Genomic DNA, 12,583 nt, shown 5'->3' with positions numbered 1-12,583 from the left:
TTGAACCCCAAATTGATTTGTTTTTGAGCCTTTAATACCCTTTATTTCTAAGCCTATCCAAAAAACCCACATTACGGTCCAAAGAAAGACCTTCTGATCAGTCTGCAAAAGATGCCAAGTCAGACAAATGAGAGTCTTACCGGCGAACATAACATTCTGTTCCACAGCAGAAAGGACTCTAATCTCCAGCAGAGAGAGTCATACCGGCAACACTCCAAATCCCCAGCTGGAAAGTGATACAAATGAGAGAGTCTTATCGGTGAAAATCTTTACGGACACCATAAGGCGACGCAAGCTGAGAGAAAAACCAAAATGAGAGAGGCTTGATAGTGAAAACCCTTCGGGCACTACAAGTCGAATAAGATTGGGAATCAGATGGGGAATCACCAAGTCAAGGGAAGATCTCGAAAGACGATTGATGACGAAAGATAGGCCACATGTGCATGTCATGACCATTAGAGTCGGTATTTGCGTTTGATAGGTTTTTATTTATAGTTTCTTTTGTTAAAGAGTCATCTTTTTCCGTTGTCTTTTATTCTGTTCCCTTTTATCTTTTCCTTTCATAGAAATTTCCCCAGTAGAGTCTGTTTGGTCAGAACCAGTGGGAAATGACTTCAAAATAGGCCATTAGCTTTCCAAGATAAGATCTGACTAATACATACAAATGGTATAGTCAGCAAGGAACAAGCGAGGCCAGTGTCAAAAAAAGATATCCCCAGCAAAAGGGAATTGACAAAAAGATCAACGAGTGTCAAGAGGGATATCCTTGCCAAAATCAGAGGTTATTAAAACCTCAAGGCCAAGGCCCGTGGACAAACAAGGAGAGCAATAAGCATGACTTGGAAAATTCATGCGAGACTAAAAGGTCGGAAAAATGCAAGTCTCCGAGCCATGTCACGAAAGAAGAGGGATATCCCTAGCAGAAAAGGATTATCCCCAGCAAATAATATCGTCCCTGGTGGAATGCAGAGCAAGGAAGGAGAAAGGGAAAAGCCATCCCAGTGGAGTATCACAACCAACTACCACGCTTTAAGCTAACAAATTTTGTTTGAGTTAAAACAGGTAAAGGAAATGGCATTGATGTCGGAAATGCATGCCGCAAGAAAGATTGTCAAACTGGGGCAGAAAATTTTCTTTTCAGTTAGAAAATTTTCTGGAAAATCAGGTACCCATTTGGGGAAGAATAAAGATAGCACCAAGGAAGTGGTCTTTGAACCAGGGTTGCTCCCAACATAATAAGTTTCCAATGGAGGAAATTGATCCCCAGCAGACAGAATAAAGGGATGACGCTTGTGCTCAGAAAAGCAAAAAGCCATTATCATCCCCAGCAGCTTCCAGAAGAATGAAGCATCGATTTGAAGGGATAAAATTCCCCAGCAGCGTTATCCTCAACAACGTTATCCCAAGAAGATAACACTTTTATCCCCAGCAGTGTTGAGAGAAAATAAATTCTGAAAAAAAAATTGAAGGATGGGAAGAAAGAAGACTCCCGCAGTGGTATTATCCCCAGCAAGCAAGAACAAAGCAGCGCGAAGGAAGGAGAAAAGAAAAGAAGAAATTACGAAGGTAAGTTTCTCAAATCATTGATCTTTACATTTTTCTCCTAGGATAAAAAGTCCTAGTCTGATGAATTTACCTCCCGATACAATCTTGGTCCGATGAAATTTTTCTCCCAAGATAAGATATCAAATCTTAGTCGGATGAATCTTTCTCCTAAGATCACAACAAAATGGACCTAGTCTGACGATTTATCTCCTAGAGTCAAAATCTTGGTCTGATGAAATTTTTCTCCCAAGATAAAATCTTAGTCGGATGAATCTTTCTCCTAAGATCACAACAAAATGGACCTAGTCTGACGATTTATCTCCTAGAGTCAAAATCTTGGTCTGATGAAATTTTTCTCCCAAGATAAGATATCAAATCTTAGTCAGATGAATCTTTCTCCTAAGATCACAACAAAATGGACCTAGTCTGACGATTTATCTCCTAAAGTCAAAATCTTGGTCTGATGAAATTGTTCTCCCAAGATAAAATCTTAGTCAGATGAATCTTTCTCCTAAGATCACAACAAAATGGACCTAGTCTGACGATTTATCTCCTAGAGTCAAAATCTTGGTCTGATGAAATTGTTCTCCCAAGATAAAATCTTAGTCGGATGAATCTTTCTCCTAAGATCACAACAAATGGACCTAGTCTGACGATTTATCTCCTAGAGTCAAAATCTTGGTCTGATGAAATTGTTCTCCCAAGATAAAATCTTAGTCGGATGAATCTTTCTCCTAAGATCACAACAAAATGGACCTAGTTTGACGATTTATCTCCTAGAGTCAAAATCTTGGTCTGATGAAATTGTTCTCCCAAGATAAAATCTTAGTCGGATGAATCTTTCTCCTAAGATCACAACAAATGGACCTAGTCTGACGATTTATCTCCTAGAGTCAAAATCTTGGTCTGATGAAATTGTTCTCCCAAGATAAAATCTTAGTCGGATGAATCTTTCTCCTAAGATCACAACAAATGGACCTAGTCTGACGATTTATCTCCTAGAGTCAAAATCTTGGTCTGATGAAATTGTTCTCCCAAGATAAAATCTTAGTCGGATGAATCTTTCTCCTAAGATCACAACAAATGGACCTAGTCTGACGATTTATCTCCTAGAGTCACAATCTTGGTCCGATGAAATTTTTCTCCCAAGATAAGATATCAAATCTTAGTCCGATGAATCTTTCTCCTAAGATAAGATATCAAATCCTAGTCTGATGAATTTTCTCCTAGGATAATTTTTTTTTTAAAAAAAGAAGAAGTTTTAAAAAAAGTTGTTGAAATCTTGCCAACCTAAAGAAAGGAATGGCGATGTATTGTTTGAAGTCAGGAGCCCGCCTGAAGAGAGGAATGGCGATTATTTTCAAAGTTGTTGTCAGGAGCCCGCCTGAAGAGAGGAAAGACATTTTTAAAAGTTGTTGAAATCTTGCCAACCTAAAGAAAGGAATGGCGATGTATTGTTTGAAGTCAGGAGCCCGCCTGAAGAGAGGAATGGCGATTATTTTCAAAGTTGTTGTTGAAGTCAGGAGCCCGCCTGAAGAGAGGAATGACGATTATTTTCAAAGTTGTTTTCAGGAGCCCGCCTGAAGAGAGGAAAGGCGTTTTTAAAAGTTGTTGAAATCTTGCCAACCTAAAGAAAGGAATGGCGATGTATGGTTTGAAGTCAGGAGCCCGTCTGAAGAGAGGAATGTCGATTATTTTCAAAGTTGTTGTCAGGAGCCCGCCTGAAGAGAGGAAAGGCGTTTTTAAAAGTTGTTGAAATCTTGCCAACCTAAAGAAAGGAATGGCGATGTATGGTTTGAAGTCAGGAGCCCGCCTGAAGAAAGGAATGGCGATTATTTTCAAAGTTGTTGTCAGGAGCCCGCCTGAAGAGAGGAAAGGCATTTTTAAAAAAGTTGTTGAAATCTTGCCAACCTAAAGAAAGGAATGGCGATGTATGGTTTGAAGTCAGGAGCCCGCCTGAAGAGAGGAATGGCGATTATTTTCAAAGTTGTTGTCAGGAGCCCGCCTGAAGAGAGGAAAGGCATTTTAAAAAAAAGTTGTTGAAATCTTGCCAACCTAAAGAAAGGAATGGAGATGTATTGGTGGAAGTCAGGAGCCCGCCTGAAGAGAGGAATGACGAATTATTTTCAAAGTTGTTGTTGAAGTCAGGAGCCCGCCTGAAGAGAGGAATGGCATTCATTTTTGTTGTTAAAGTTGGGAGCCCGCCCATAGAACAGAGGCATACATTTCAGTCTTTAATTTTCAAGCATTGAACTTGGGAGCCCGCCCAGATAACAGAGGCATACATTTCAAGTCTTTAATTTTCAAGTATTGAAGTTGGGAGCCCGCCCAGATAACAGAGGCATACATTTCAAGATCAAGTCAGAGAACAATAAAACAGAGGGTTACAATAGGAATCCCCAGCAGGAAACAATAAAATTCCCCGGCACCGGGAAGCAGAAGGTTGCAACAAGAGGTCACAGCACAAATTCAAGTGCATGTGTCAAAAGAAGAAAAGTACCGGAAGAAATGCAAGCAGACAAGGAAGCAAGGCAACAAAAACAAATTGTACTCTAGCCTAGCTCCTTGTTTTCTTTTAAGCACGTTGTAACAAGGAAATCGGTAAGCAGTAGTAATAGCATGCAACAACAGTAACAGTGCAGTCCAACGGTAGTCCCAGCTACCAAAGTTTTCCGAACTACATTGACCTGATTCCTATTTAGCCCAGGATATGTAGGAAACCTTTGAAGCAAAGGTTCGGTCAAATCTTTTTCAAAAAATGCTTCAACGGAGTACTCGAATGGGCAAAAATCGCTCGCTTTATCTTTGCACGAAAACCCTTCGTGTCTTCGGGCAAAGAGGGGCAGCTGTAAGCACGTGATTTTTGCCCTATATGAGAATTACTCCCAAAAAATTCAAAAAAATAAAGTAATTTTTCTTGGTGTGCAATTTTGTGATGTTTTGTGATATTTTGAATAATTATTTGTATTTATCTGTGCATGTTTATTTGCTAAATTAATAAAAAATACAAAAATATGTCGCATTTTGCATATAGGATTTAATTCTACAATTGTTAGTAATTAAATTTGTTTTACAAAAATTAAAAATTACAAAAATAGGCATCGTTTGCATTTTTAGCATTTAATGTCCAAATATACAATTTTATGCTTAATTAATACTTAATTGTGCGTTAATTGTTATTGGGAATTAATTTGCGCTTTTATAACTTAATTTAGTTCTTAATAATAGTTTAAGTATTTTTATAATTTAGTTTTAGAAAAATAAAAGAAGAAAAGAGAGCGAAAATATAAAGAAAGTCGGAATTAGGCCTCTTCTTCAATTTCAAGCCATAGGCCCAAAAAATGGCCCAATCTTCCCTACGACCCAGTCCATTTCGAACTGGGTCGACCCAGTCCAGTACCAACAACCCAACTCCCCCTCTTCATTTTCATTTTTTCATTTTTTACAAAACAAAAAAAAACAAAACAAAAAACAAAAACAAAGAAGAAGAAATACAGAGAGAGAAATAGGGAGAGAGATACGAAAAAAAATACACACACAGATAGAGGAAAAGAAAAACGGACAGAGAATAGAAGAGAGAAAAATTCCGAAAAATATTTAAGCTTTCAAAATAAAAATAAAAGCTAAAAAAAAATACTTCTTTCTTTCTTTGTGTGAAATTAGTATTAATGGTTGTTGTTACATTTAAAGCTTAAAGCTTTTGTTTTTGGGATTACTACTCCACCGGTCTGTTACTGGGTTGTTACTGTTGCTGAGCAGTTGTTGCTATTGTACTGTTATTATTGCTGCTGATTCTCATCATCATTTTCTTTTGCTTCCAATATCAGGTACATATCTGAAAATTCATGTCATGAAAAGCTTCAACATGGCAAGTAAATGAAGTTTGGAATTATAAGGATGTCTTCTACTCATTTAGATTTTATTAGTTTAAATTTCAGTTTTGTTTTAGTTGGTTAATATAGTATTAAATCAATTAGTAGATTAGTTCTCTTTCTTAATAACTAATGGCTTAGTTATTTTAGGAACGCGATCAACTCATTTCTTTTAATATATGAAATAATGTCAATGATTTTTTTTTTACAAAATATAGAGTTAAGTGTTTGCAAATAGTCGCATAGGCAGAGAATAAGAATTGGTTTATTTATCTCAAACTCAATCTTTGTAAACAAATTAACCAAACAATTATAACTTTGGACTAAAAACAAGTATATGAGAAGGATATGGGATTTACAAGCACGAATTGCAACATTTTATGTCAAGGATATGTAGAAATAGAATTCGCATTAAATGTAACAATAAAAGTTCTGCAGAAACTATTAATTTGTTTATCAAATTAATTCTTTTTCCAGTTTTATATGCGATTCAATTTTTGGATATGTTAATGTTGTATCCACGATAAAAATGGCAGTATTTTTAGTTACATGTTGTTTGTTTCTTTTTCATATCATTAATTCTTTAAAATTTGAATAGTTTTGAGGTATATAATTCATACGCGTAAAATAAGACTTGTAGCAACGCCTAATAAATTTTGAATTCTTTGTCAAGAAATTTGGTGGCATCCCAATCGGTAATTCTCCACGATTCTTACATTTAAAAATAGATGGATGCAATAAACATTTATGGAAAATCTATACTACTATTAAGAATCTTTTGCGTGATTAGGGATGCGTTCGCGTAACCTGATTATATTTCTAAAAGCAATTCGGATTATGCGTTCGCGCAACTTCGAACGAACATTTAATAAAAAGGGGGCTCTTCGGAGAATATCAATATTAATTTCATATAACTCGAGATGTGCGGTTCAATATTTAATTATACAAAAGCGACGAACGTTCTTAATTTTATTTTTAGCACAATTTCGAACTTAAGTTTTTTTTATATAATAAAAAATTTCGAAAAAAAATAAATAATAATTATTATATTGTGTATACGTACGCGTGACACGATTTTCACGTTAAAAAATATTAATATATAAAACGAATACACGTACGCGTGATTCGATTCGAAGAAGGGTCTTTAATTATAAACAATTTAAATAGAAGCGGTAACAATAAAATCATGCAATAAAAATGTATTTAATAAATCAAAATAATCAAGCCAAATATAACAGTTGAGCGACCGTGCTAGAACCACGGAACTCGGGAATGCCTAACACCTTCTCCCGGGTTAACAGAATTCCTTATCCGGATTTCTGGTTCGCAGAATAATAAACAGAGTCATATTCTCCTCGATTCAGGGATTAAAATTGGTGACTTGGGACGCCTTAAAATTCCCAGGTGGCGACTCTGAAACAAACAAACAAATCCCGTTTCGACTGTCCTTTAATTGGAGAAAACTCCCCACGCGCCCCGCGGGCGCGGCAAAAAGGAGGTGCGACAACTAAAATTTCAAATGAGCACGCACAAGATCAAACTTTGTATGAGCATATATACACATGTATAATGAGTGATGTAAAAAACAACCTATAATGAAAGGTCTATGTGTCTAGTTTCTAATGCTCCAAGCCGTTCATCAATTGGATATTTCTACAAGAAGTTATGACCGTTTTACTAAAAGGTAGCAGAGCAGGCTACGCAACCTGCTGCGTAGACAAAATCAGAATTCGGCCAAATTGAAAGCCTCATGCGTAGGTTACACAAGGAGGCTACGTAGATCTAGAGTTGATTTTAAAGAGCTGAAAACGTGGGTTTAGAGAGAGAATGAGTTAGTTCTTCAACTTGGAATGAATTTTAGAAAGAAGGAGGAGCTCTTCCACCATGGATACACTTCAAGGTAAGTTATTTTGGCACAAAGATGATTATATAACATCACTAAGTGAGAATACTAACATTATTATGGATCAAATCCATAGAAAATGGGTTGAATCTTCAAGAACACCAAAAAGAGAAAAAAATGAAATTCCTCCACCAAAAGATAATTCTTTCACTTGAGCTTCATATATATGTAATATTGGAGTATGGATAGCATGTTTATGAGTTTTATTTGAAGTTGTAATGGGATATTGTATGAACCCTAAGGGTGGGTCTTGAAAATGCTATTTTTGGGGAAAGAAGAAGATGAATAGTGAGGAATTGAATTGGGAATCACCATATAGATTGGGGTAAATGATTTTAACTCGAATTTGGTTAAACTAAATGAATATATTATTATTTTTATCAACAAATTAGTGTTTTGGGTTTAAAATGGTAGAAAATTCTATAGACTTGAATTGAGAATTTGAGGGTCAATTTGTGGTCGGATTTGAGTAATTTTGGTATGGTTAGACTCGTGAGGGTATGAGAATTCTGAAAATGTAAATTTTACTCGATTTTGAGACGTGGGCCCGAGGGACGTTTTGGTTATTTTACATAAGTTTGCGTATTAACTTAGAATTTAATTGTAGAATCAGTTACTTGAAGTGTTATTTACATTATGAAATTGAATTGACTAGATTTGGGCCATTTGGAGTCGGATACTCGTGGCAAAAGCGGTGTTTGAGGCTTGAGTTGGCCGTGGAAGTTCGAGGTAAGTGTTTGGTCTAACCTTAGCTTGAGGGATTAGGAGTTGGAGTCCTATTTGCTATGTGTTAATTGTTGAGTACAACGTATAGGCATGGTAACGAGTATCTATACGTTGGTGTCTAGCATGCCCGTGAGTCTTTATATTATGATTATCATGACTTCGTTGTATCTTTCATGCCTTAGTAGTGGTTTCTATTTGTTGTATAAAGTTTGTGGAAAGAATTGTGACCTACGAACATTGAGGAGCGTTGGTTCAAGTTTTATAACGAAATTTGTTGTATAAAGTTTGTGGAAAGAATTGTGACCTATGAACATTGAGGAGCGTTGGCTCAAGTTTTATAACGAATTGTGAAAGTATACGTGACAATTGAACCTTTAGAGCATTGGCTCGAGTTGTGAAATGAATTGTGAAGGTATAAGTGATAATTGAACCTCTAGAGCATTGGCTCGAGTTGTGAAGTGAATTGTGAAATAAAAGTGAGAAAGAGAAGAGATCATCATGTTGCCACCCTTGCCGGGTTATTGTTGTTTTATTTGTTATCTCTATTGCCGGGATGTTGATGTTATTGATGTTGTTCCCTTGCGGGGACTTAATTGTTGAATTGTTGTTCCCTTGCCGAGATTATTATTGCAATATCATTTATTTCCCTTGCCTCATTGTTTGTGATTGTTGTTTGGGTGAGGAAGAGAGTTAAAGCACGAAGGGTGATGCCATGTATGATTGTGAGGAAAGAGTATAAAGCATGAAGGGTGATGTCGTGCCGTACAATGTACCATTCCATGCCTATTAAATTGATTTCATGGTGAGGATGAGAGTAAAAGCACGAAGGGTGATGCCGTGCAATTTATATTGATTCTTACGGCGGGGACGAGAGTAAAAGCACGAAGGGTGATGCCGTGCACTTGTCCTTGATTTTCTTGATTCTTGCTGATAATTGAGTTATGTTGTCCTTTACGTTTATTTACTGATTTTCTGTTGTTACTTGATTCTATTTTGATGTTATAGATTCTCTTACTCTATTTGCCTTGTGATTGTTGCTTGGGTGAGGAAAAGTGTAAAGCACGAAGGGTGATGTCGTGTACTGTTTTGGTGAGAGAGTGTTAAAGCACGAAGGGTGATGCCGTGTATTGTTTTGGTAAGAGAGTGTTAAAGCACGAAGGGTGATGCCGTGCACTTGTCTTTGATTTTCCTAATTGTTATTGATAACTGAGTTGTGGTTTCTCTACATTTAATTGCTGGTTTCTTGTTGATACTTGTTGTACCCCGCAACATGATTTCCCCTTCCTATTTTCAATTGAACTGTGGTGATCCTCATATTTATTTGTTGCTCTTCTGTTACTATTCGATATTTCCCACGCAGCATGTATCCACCTCTCATACTTGACCGTATATTATGGTTCTTCTTTTCTGCTGTATATAGTTAAATTGCACAAGTTTATTTGGTAGTCTGGTCCTAGCCTCATCACTACTTCGTCTAGGTTAGGCTAGGCACTTACCAGCACATGAGTTCGGTTGTGTTGATATTACACTCTGCACTCTTTTGTGCAGACCCTAGTGTTGTAGACTTCGGACTGCAGTGGGGATTGCTATTCATGTTCATCAGGCGACCCGAGGTAGTCCTGCAGGCGTCCGCAGGCCTTGACGTCTCCTTCTATCTACTATTCTTGTTTCTTTCATGCATTTCCAGAGACAGTGTTGCATTTATTTCTTTCAGGCCTTTATTTGTAGTATTCTTAGACGGTCTGTGAAACTATGACACCAGGTTTTGGGAAATTTAAAGCTTAGGCAGTTGTAATAAATACAAATTTCAGCTATTTTAATTGTTATCTTCCGCTTAAATTTTTTTAATTCCACCATTTAAATGTTATTACTTCGAAATTGTTAATGAATATAAAATGAGTAAAAAGGTAAGTTGTTCACATAATTAGCTTGCCTAGCTCACATTAGTAGGCGCCATCACGACTCTTGAGGGTGGAAAATCCGGGTCGTGACAGTTTCCATGAGCGATGATCTTGAATTCAACTAACACGAAATTTGATTTGAACTCATACTCCTTGAACGTTGATTTGTTCTTCGTTCTTGAGCTTGAACTTGATTTCTTGAACTTGAACTTGATTGCTTGAAACTTGAAACTTGTAGAGGAATTTGCAGCGTTTGATCCAAGAGATCTTTATTGCTTTTATAACTTCTGGTGTCTTTTCTGAGTTATGAATACCCCTTTTTATAGTTGTGGAAAAGAAGAGTTTTGATAAGAACAAACTCCTTCCGACCAATCAAATTGAAGCATGACAAGGCCGCATTTGATTGGCCAGAACATGTCACTTGTACATGTGGCGCAACTTTATTGGCTATTTAATTTGACTTGGTATGCATTGTCATTTTGACATGTGGCACAATCATATTGGCTCTTCCGTTTGACTTGACATGTCATGTCATTTCACGCGTGGCACCAAACATGGCCTCTAGGAAGATGATATCTTGGGCCTAATGAAGTGAGCTCATCATATGTAGCCCAATTGAATGGGCTGGCCCAATTATATTGGACTTATATAATTAATCCAATTATATTAGTCCAAAAATATTTATTTGGACTAATATATTTAAAATATAGTCCATCTTATTTTATCAAATTAAATTCGATAAATTTAAATGTTTACAAATGCCCCATACTTCAAGCGTTGTCAAAACATAAACTTGATTATTAACGACAAAACTTAAAGTACCAGTGAAGCCCCAAACAGGGGTGCCGAATTAGAGCATCTCACAGAATAATTTCTACAATTAACTTGTACTTTGCCTCAAAAGTATTAATGGTAATTCATATTTGAACAAGAACTAGTATCTATAAACGTGTGTTGCACGTTAATAATAGCACATGATGATTTAAATATTTATTTTTTATGAAGGAATAATAGAAATTAATTAATGAGAGAAATTTTATATATAATATTACAACAATCATCTAAATGCCGAAAAATATTGTTACATTAGCATAATACGTAAATTCAAAATGAAAGGATATCATCATAACTTACATAAATAATCAATTTTAGTGATGTTAAGTAGATAATTATGTATTGCGGTATAAAATTATCTAATGTGATAGTATCTTACCGAACAGTTCTTTATATTGATATCTCTCTTGAAAGTGCAAAATATAGTTATTCATGTAAGAAAATATATTGTTGTAAATATAGTTCAATATTTAGGATGTTTGCCCTTGTGCTTTATTTATTATAACTACAAAACATAAACATACTGAAGATTATTTTCAAACAAATTTAAAAGGATATTTTTTAGTTTCGAAAGACAAAAGTTGAATTCGGAAATAAACACATACTTAGAAGCACATTGACCAGTATCATAAGTTCTGCATGTATGACGTTATTGTAAAAACCTCTATATACCATATGTGTACTATTATATAAGCTATTCAGTGAATCTAAGTTTTCAGTAGCATGACAGGCATATTTTTCTGCAGAATCAACCTATATGCAATGGAAGATCAATTTTAACTTAGTCTATTATATATATGGCGACACTAACATACGTAAGAAACAATGAATTTGACAACAAATATGTATAGTAGAAGGCCAATTGGTATTAAAGTATTTCAGTATTCTTCTGGGTAGTTATTGTTGGTATCATCTTTTGCTAAGTCAGAACTGAAAAATATTTTGTTTTTACCTTAGCAATCAACATTTTATTTAGTTAATCAACATATTCATTTCTGCTAGCTAAGAAAGCTCTCTAATTTCTATCATGTAATTTGCACAAATTACATTTTAATCTAATGATGAAAATATTTTTCTTATTAGATGCACTACTATTACCATTGGGGTTGATAACCAAGTATTCTAGAAGAATCAAATCATTTTTTATTGGATGCTCTTCTTCGTTTCCTACACGAAGCAAGAAGTCACTGAATGTTGGATCTGTTCTTACTATTATATTTCTTGTCATTTGAATATTTTTTCATTTTGGCAAGCTAGCTTTTACAAATTCTGCTTTGGTCACTTTTGGATCTACTGATCGTACTTAATAGAAATCATCTCTCAAACTATTATTTTTCCATCAAACGGTTCATCGATATCCATTATATCTCTAAAATTGTGGGTGATTGTTTCAATCGTATGGCGTTTAACAAAAAGCGTTTCATCCCATATTAGCATTATTGCTCTGATTTCATATTTATGATGATTAATTCAGTTATTTGAAGAGGTATATCAAATTTGAAGTGAGTTGTATGACCTCATAATAAAATCGTTGCTGGTACACCACTTGTTCTTATTGCTAACAATATCATGCCTCTTGATATGACATTTGCAAGTAATGCATGACATAGAAATATTATTTTGATTCCACTGGAGACATCTACAAAGGATAATCTCACTATACCAGAGTCAATTTTTTATAATATAATCTTGAAAGCTTATTCTTGTTTAGGATTTAGCTTTAGTCGTGCTTCCTCAAACACTTGTATGGCCTTTTTAATATTATATTAATCTCTTTTACTTTGTAATCTATTTTTTTAATC

Source organism: Nicotiana sylvestris, chromosome 4 (genome assembly GCF_000393655.2).
Source record: "Nicotiana sylvestris chromosome 4, ASM39365v2, whole genome shotgun sequence".
Taxonomy (NCBI): Eukaryota; Viridiplantae; Streptophyta; class Magnoliopsida; order Solanales; family Solanaceae; genus Nicotiana; species Nicotiana sylvestris.
The sequence above is the reverse complement of the archived record's forward strand: the minus strand, read 5'-3'. Positions refer to the sequence as shown.